This window comes from Vigna unguiculata, chromosome 5, assembly GCF_037176805.1.
Source record: "Vigna unguiculata cultivar grain cowpea cultivar isolate G323 ecotype 2 chromosome 5, ASM3717680v1, whole genome shotgun sequence".
Taxonomy (NCBI): Eukaryota; Viridiplantae; Streptophyta; class Magnoliopsida; order Fabales; family Fabaceae; genus Vigna; species Vigna unguiculata.
This window is the reverse complement of record NC_140796.1, coordinates 29,183,636-29,192,763: the sequence shown is the minus strand read 5'-3', so window position 1 is coordinate 29,192,763 and position 9,128 is coordinate 29,183,636.

Genomic DNA, 9,128 nt, shown 5'->3' with positions numbered 1-9,128 from the left:
AGGTGATGTGGGCGGTCATTAGACTTGTTGGATGCTACATGAACCAGGTGGGCTCTGCTAAGGTAAGCGGTCAGGGGGTGCGTCTGGTGCCGCGTATCTAGGTATGGTTGGGACAAATACATATACTTTAGATTTTATGAATTTGTCAATAAACAAATAATAAAAATAAAAAACCTGATTGCACACATTTATCAATAAATTTATTCTATATTAAATAAGTGTACATCTTTTCATGCATTGATTTTAAATAATGAAATTAATTTCATAACATAAAATTTACTATTTGACAATTATAATACTAAACTACATGCAAATCATAAACTACAATTTATTTTTATAATAAATGCATATACAAGTGATATCCAAAATTTTCAAAAGATTAAAAAATTAAAATCAAGATCACACTCTGATAAATATTTATTAAAGTTTAATAGGTTAAATCTATGAATGACTCTTTTACTTAATTTTATTTAACTTTCCGAAGAAGATTTATACACCTTTCAAAACTTTTCATTTTTTCATACCTACTTTTCATCTCCAAAAATCAATTATATTGTCAAAAATAAAAATAACTTAGGATACATGTTCTCAAAGATGACGGTTTGCTTTTTTTTGTTTCCATACACTTAAGATACATATTACAAAATTTTAAATTCGAAATATATGGTATTAAAATTTGTATTTGAAATTCAAAATCACAAAAACTATTATAATATGGTAACAAAGTTTGATTAATTGTTTAATTCTTATTTAATTGATTTGGTAGAACATATAACATTAATATTAATTAATTTTCATAGTGGCATATTTTGAAAGTATGTTTTATGTGAGTAGTATCATCTCTCTATGTATGGCCACTGATTGAAAATGACAATTTCATAATTAAAATTTTAAATTATTTTAATATTGTAGTCGGTTACTCAAGTGTTATATCTTGGTATGTTTTATTTATTTATTTTATTTCTCATATCGTCCTAATGTTTTTGTTCCTGATAAAGAAAAAAAGAAAGGGCTTGATCATAATTGAGCATGTATATGAGCAGGTACTTGAGATACCTTTAGTTCAAGAGGTTGGTGCATCGAGAGCACAACGAAATTAATGTAACAATTATCAGCAGAAAGGTATGCTTGAAGCTAAGATTTGGAATGATATAGTTGATTCATGGAAGTTGTTCTTTTTCTTCATCTATTAGGAGACAAGTTCTTCTTCATCTTTATTGTTGTTTATATGTACAAGTTTAGTTCTTTATAGTTATGGTTGATTAATTTCACCGCTGATTTGTAGAAGCTGCAAGACAAAATGGAGTCTCAGCCAACAACTTCACCAGATGGAAGCAACTTAAAAGGAAACAACTAGGACAAAAATAGATGAAATTGAATCTGTGGAAGATATGAAGAATTAGTGGGTACATGATATGACTAAGACAGTTCCTTAGAAAAATGAATAACTTAATTGCCAATGTTAGCGTTATTACTTTTTGCATGAAGAGGTCACTATGGCAATAATAGATGAGAATACGCTTTGGGTCAAGATCATCATGAGAAAATGAGTAAAAGAAGGGATGTTTCAGGAAGTTGATGGAGACACTCAATTTTACTTCGAGATTGAGTTCATAAACATTAATTTCACTATCACAAAAGAAGCATTTTTTATTACAAGCTGAATATAGGTGATTCTGAGAATGATAATAATCAATAATGTTTTTTACTTCAATTATTTCTCAAATTCATAAGAAACTTGAAGATGATATGTGATTCATCTTTTCACGACTATCAAAAAGGACTTTTATTTTTTTGTAATAATGATTACAGTGACAACATAGAATTAGTTTAGTTTATGTCAATTAAGATATATGTTTTTTTGTTACAAATATGAATGATGTATGTACATCCTAATCCATCCTACCTCTTTGAATATATGTAGTGGGTTTTAACTAAGAGTCTTACGATATATAAAATAAAATTTGGTGTATTATTATTACATAATAAAAGAAATGTCAGAAAGAAAGGATATACACATAGACAAGAACTTGAAAGACTATGTCTACTTAAACCATAAAATAAAATGAAAGATAGTTATAACAAAACTATCATTGTTACATTTTTGCTCTTATATTTTGATGTACTTCAATATAAAAATAGATTACCGATAATCATGTATTAATTTAATTGTTATTATACATCTTTATATTAACAAATTTAAATAAAAAATATGTAAATATATATTATTATATAATAATATACTCTATTAGAAAACAAATAAAAAATAATAATTAAGGTCATTTAATTATTACAATTGTTTATTCATATTTCAAATATTGTTTGACACATGTACTTTATCATTTGTTCTAAACTTAACATATTTCTATATTCAAATCACAATATATAAAAACAATTTATATTATTATAAATAAACTTATCATATTTTTTTATTATTCATTATTTTAATTAATTATTATTTAAAATAATAAATATTTCATAAATTTTACTATTTTTTATATAAAATAAAATACATGTATATAAATATTTAATAAATCTTTATTTCAATAAAATACTTGCATTGGAAGGTTGAATTCTTTATTTCCATGAATAACATTAATATACCGTGTTTGAAGATAATTAATGTAATAAAATATGAAAATATGAAAAGAATTAAAATAAAATAAAAGATGGAAAATAAATCAAAAGAAGCAATTTCTCATCTATCTTCACGAATAACATTAATAAAAATTTCTTTACACAAGAAATAATAAATAGTAATGTTATAATTAATGAATACATAAAGTAATAAATAATAACTTTATAATTAAGAAATATTAAACCTTATTATGTTTTGGTTCTATACAAAATTGCGATTGCAAAATTGGAAAATTATAATTGTATTAATTTTTAATAAAATTGTTTTGTGATGTATTGCAATTGGATTTTAATGATATTATTATTTTTTATTAAGAAATGAATTTTAATTATATTAATGTTTAATTTAATTAGGTGAAAGGTAGTTGTGTGACTTAGAACACATATAACAAAAGACAAGGGCAAACTCTCTCTAAAGTTGGACTTTATCTTTCTCGCGCCATATGCACTCATGGACAACTATATGTAACAGTTTCTAGAGTTAAATAGAAAAAAATATTGGATTGAAAATACTAATTATGGATGAAGATGAAAATGTAACTAACCACTACAACTACAAATGTGGTTTACAAATAGATATTTAAAAATCTTTGATAAGAGGTATACAAATTAATCTTATAATATTCCAGTTATTTGTCAATTATTGTATTGCATTCTTTTGTTTTTTTAATCCAATTTTAAATTTAATAAAGTTATATCGATTTTATATTGCAGATTGTAATGGTCTTCTGAACAATGAAATCAGTAAGAAGTTTTGTATAGATGTTCATAACAAGTACATCTATAAATGTTTAAAAAATTATAACTTTATATTGAACAAAATAATAATTACTACAATTAGTATTGTCATGATCTAAATGTTTCAGAACTATTGCATTCATTTATAAACATAATAAAAATGATATTTCCTATTTTAAATCATATTTATCATTATTATTATTAATATCTACTTTTAACTTTTTAATTTTTTTCATTTACAAAAAAACAAAATTCATTCATTAAAGAATAACCCGTGCGTTGCACGGGTCAAAAATTCTAGTATTAGTAAAATTGAAACGCATGTCATTGTAAATAGAAGTTTACAAACAAAAATAAATTCCTTGTTTGACATGATTAGTTGGGTCATCCTGAATCTATCATGATACGAAAAATAGCTTAAATGTGAACACCCACTTAAGAGTCCTAAACTTCTTCAATCTAATGATCTCTCACGTATTGCTAGTTCATAAAGGAAAGTTGACAATAAGATCATCACCAGAAACATTAGAAATAAATCAATTTCATTTTTAGAACGAATAAAAAACAATATTTGTGGTCAATACACCCATCATCTGGATTATAGATATTTCATGGTTAATTGATGCATCAACTAGAAGGTCACATATTTGTTTATTATTAACTTGCAATGAGAAATTTACAAATTTATCAGCACAATTAATTAAGTTAAGAGCTCTCTAACTAGATTATCTGATTAAGATAATCCATCCTGATACAGTTGGTGAATTTACATCTCATGCTTTTCATGAGTATTGTAGGTCAAATGGAATTGAAGTTGAACACCTAGTAGCACATGTTTAGACTCAAAATGGACTTGCAGAATCATTAATAAAACGTATAAAATTGGTTGCAAGACCACTACTTATAAGAGTTAATCCTTCAATGGCTACTTGGGGATGTGCAATTTTGAATGTTATAGTATTGATTTGCATCAAACCAACAAGTTATCATAAATATTTTATTATGTAGTTGGTTTTGGGTCGATAACCTAATATTTCTCGTTTAAAATATTTTGGGTGTGGTGTATATGTTCCAAATTTCCCCACTAAAAGGAACTATGATGGGTCCTCGGAGACGATTGAGAATATATGTTGAATGTGATTCTCCACCAATAATAGAATATTAGGTTTTCCAACATTAAGGGAAGAAAGAAAGCATTGGAAAAAGATATTGCTTGAAATAAATTATCATTATCTTGTCACGATCCTGGTACAAAATAATATGAACTAGAAGTTCAAAGGATAATTCCTTTACAAAATTATTCAATCAATTACCATATGTTTTTATTTACGCAAAAAGAGTAAATAAATTATATATACCAACTGATAATGCTTTGAATAGAATTGATATTAATTTATAACACGCTTGAAGCATGGTATGCCTGTTAGTTCCAAAGACACCTTTGAAACATGGTAGGTCTATTGGTTCCAAAGATAAAAACCCTCAAATGAAAAAAAGAGCTAAAATGTAAGATGACTTAGTAAAAAGGTGGAAACCCCAAAAGATTTATTTAACATAATTAATTATTCGGTTCCAGAAGAACCTCAAGTACCTGAAATTGTTGAAAATGATGAGATCTCAATAAATTATGTCATGAACAAGATAATATGGAATCAAAATGAAGTCAACATTGATGAAATTTTTTTCATATAATATAGCAATGAATGTTATGAGTGACAATGAGCATCAATAACCAATGATCATTGAAGATTGTCGACAAAGAAATGATTGCCTAAAATGAAAAGATGAAAAATAGCATAACTAAATTTGCTTGCTACACGAAAGGTTTTTGGACCTGTAGCTCGCACACCCGAGGGTGTGAAACCCATTAGGTACATATGGATTTTTACACAATTGTTAGATTCAAAGCACAATTGATTGCTCAAAGTTTTTCACAAAACCTTATATTGATTTGTGAAGAGACATATCCACTAGTATTGGATGCAATAATGTTTCGATATTTGATTATCCTAGTTGCACAAGAAGGTTTGCATTTACATCTAATAGATAATGTTATGACCTATTTGTATGATTCTCTTGAGAATGATATTTATATGAAAATCACTTAAGGATTTAATTTTCTCAACAAGCCAAATTCCAACTATACTGCAGCATTCCCATCATCCTGACGACTAATTGGGGTTTCCACATTTACTCACACCAAATAATTGGTGATCATTGCAAAAAGGAAGACCACAGAAGAAAACATACACAAGCAAAAAGGTAAGCTAGAGTAAAATAATTTTTAACATAGCATTGAGCAAGCAATATTAAAACAGTTTTCAAACAGGCAACACAGTAGGCACTCAAACATGTGATGGCAAACAACGAGACTCTATGACTCAATTATCCAAATACATATAATAAAATCGAATTCATTGGATGCTTGCACCTGTGGTGGCCTCTACTGCACTACAGAGTCATTGCTAATGGGTTTCGCCCTACCACGCACAAGGTTAGCCCATGATCATCTAAGGTCATTATCTTGCCAAAGACTAGGACCTCATGTTACTTTCACCACTTGAATCAGTCTGCTCTATATGGGACTGAGTAATTCTTTAGAGTTTCATGATGCAACCTTGTAATGAGTTCAAATTTTTGCCCTCATTTAATATTTAAATTTGGGGATTTAATTGAATTTTCTGTGCTAAAAGATTGATTTAATTAGGATTTGTGATTATTGGATTTATTGAGTAAGTTTGGTAAAAGTGGCGTAAAAATTGATTTTAGTTGCATAAAATATTATTGGATATTCTAACGTTTGTTAATGCAGCTGAAATTTATTTTTGGTCAATTAATAGTGTGATTTTAAAATATTCAAAGTTACAAAATAAGTCCAAAATCAAGAAATTCTGAAAAAGAATAAATCAGGAGCTAAATGCACCCCCAGATTTTATTTGCACACTCCTCCCTCAAGTGGACCACAAAAACCTGTTCTGCACCCCCAGTTTTCACTAAGTTGCACCCCTCCTACCACTTAAACTCCATTCAACCAGATCATGCCATGTGGCAATCCCCACCTTTTAAAATTAGCCAACCATAAGCCGCCACGTGTCATAATCCCCACCTCACCAAATTAACCAATCAGATTCTGCCATGTCATCATCTTCATCTCCCAAAACCCTAACCCTAATTTTCTTCTCTCCTTCCACCACCATGGCAGCCGCCGCCGCCGCCATCTCCACCGCACATTCATCTCCTTCCCACACCTCCATCTTCTCGCGAGCACCGCAGACCTGCAACCAAGACGTCCGACCACCGCGAGCCACCAGCGCCTGCATCTGCATCTGCGCGAACTAGTTCTCGCCTCCACTGTTTGCACAGCCACCGCTGCAGCAGCGAACACCACCACGCCGGAGAAGAAGCCGGAGCAGCCGCGCCGTCAGCCGTCATTGCCATCTCCATCTCCATTGCATCTGCAGAAACCCTAATTCTGGAGAGAGAATCTGCACTGCCACGTGTCAGCGTCTGATAGGACAGTCAAACTGGTCAACTGGTCAACTCTGGTCAACTGGTCAAAGTCAGCAGTCAATTCTGGTCAATTTTGTAAAAATGCTTAAATAAGAGGGGTAGAATTGGAAATTGGACAGGAATTAAGTTGCTAATTAATTAAATAAAAATAAAAGATTTTAGCAACTGACAGATAAAGCCCAAAGTCCAGTGGAAGCCTATATAAAGAGACTTAAGAGAGCAGAAGGACTGACAATTTTTACTTACAGCTTAGACACTTAGAACTCTCTGGTTTTGGCAGATACCATCTCCACCACATCTCTCATTCTTTCTTTTATTTTCTTTCCTTCATCATATTATCATGTATTCCATCAAAGCCATGGAGGGCTAAGCTTTTAGGGTTGATTCCACTGTAATTTCTTAAATGGATTCTGAGGTTAGATGAATTTATATGTTTTGTTATTTTGATTATTGTTGTGGTTTTTGTTTATCTATGTCCTTTGCTTCTTAATCGAATAGAAAATAATGATTTTAAATCTACATGCATGCTAATCATATGAGTTAAAAGGTTTTTAAATTAAATTGAGACTTTACTTTAATTTTGTTTAGAAACTTTCATTTGATTAAATAAGTTTTTGCCAATAATTGAGACTTTAATTTGATTAGAGGTAATTACTTTAACCAAAATTAGTCAAGACTTTACTTTGATTAATTAAGTTTTCTATTTGGTAAAGGAACAAAGGAATAGACATGATTAGGCATAGTAAAATTAATTGAGACTGTACTTTGATTGAATTTACTATGGATAATCTAACAATTCTCACTTTTAATTGAGACTGTACTTTGATTAAAAGTGAGGATGCCAACAAATGAATTGAGTCTTTACATTGATTTATTTGTAAATCAACAACAATAATTAATTTAACAATAATCTCTAGATAACCAATGAAGAATCTTATTTAGAAAAAGCAGTGGAATTGACCTATTTACTATTACGGTGTTTACAATCTTCCGTGTCATTTTCTTTGCATATCAAAACCCCCTATTTTTATAATTGCTAATTGCATTTTTAAGAATCAAATATTTGAGATCAATTCTGTATTCGTTGTGAGACGACTCAGGGTTATCTTAACCCTAACTATTTTCTTCACTACAAACTGGCAATACTGAAGTTGCTAAAGTAGTGGTAATTTCATCGCCCAACGACAGCGATATCAAATTTGGCGCCGTTGCCGGGGAATACGGTTAGTATTTCTTTTATTTTGATTCTGTTTTTATTTATTTATTTTATTTTATTTTATTTTATTTTATTTTTTATTTTTATTTTATTTTTTTATTTTTATTTTATTTTTTATTTATTTTACGCATATACGTTTGATATAGTTTGTTATTTTGTAGTATCTAGTTTTCTGTTAATATACTCCAAGCAAAGTTCTATTTTTGTTTTGATTAAGAATTTCTTTTAAGAAATTTTTGAGACTAGTTTGGAAAACTTTGTCTAGGAAAGACTTGGTATTTAAGTTGTCCACTGTGACGCACCTCTCTTTCCTGGGAGTAGACCCAACGACATCTTAATTTATTTCTTTCTTGAAATCTTTCTCCAAAACAAGAATAGGAAGAAAAAAAACACGCAGGGAAACACTTTCAGGTGGACTGCATAGTGCATGACTCGGGCCAATCCGGGTCAATTTTATCAACTTGATTCAGAACTTGAAAGGAACTTGCGTAAATCACGTAGGAGACTTGAACTCAGGTGTTCTACTGAAGGAGCACCATCATCATCTGAACCTACCACTGAAAGTGTACCACTAGAATCACCTCCGGTGATTAACATATCTTCTGATCCATCACCTGAACCAGAAATTCAAGAAGATAGAATGGAAGAAAGAACAATAAGAGAGTTGGCTTCACCGGATGCAGCAATTACACAAAACATGTGCATCCAATATCCAGATGGAGAATGTGAGCTTAAGTCTGGGTTAATCCATCTTTTACCCAAATTCCATGGATTAGCAGGAGAAGACCCGTACCATCATTTGAAGGAATTTCATGTTGTTTGTTCATCCATGAGACCTACAACAGTGACAGAGGAACATATCAAGCTTAAGGCTTTTCCATTCTCATTGCAAGATGCCGCTAAGAATTGGTTATACTGCCTTCCGCCAGGATCCATCAATACCTGGGAGACTCTGAAAAGATTATTTCTGGAAAAGTTTTTTCCAGCATCTAGAGTTGCTGCTATTCGCAAAGATATTTATGGGATA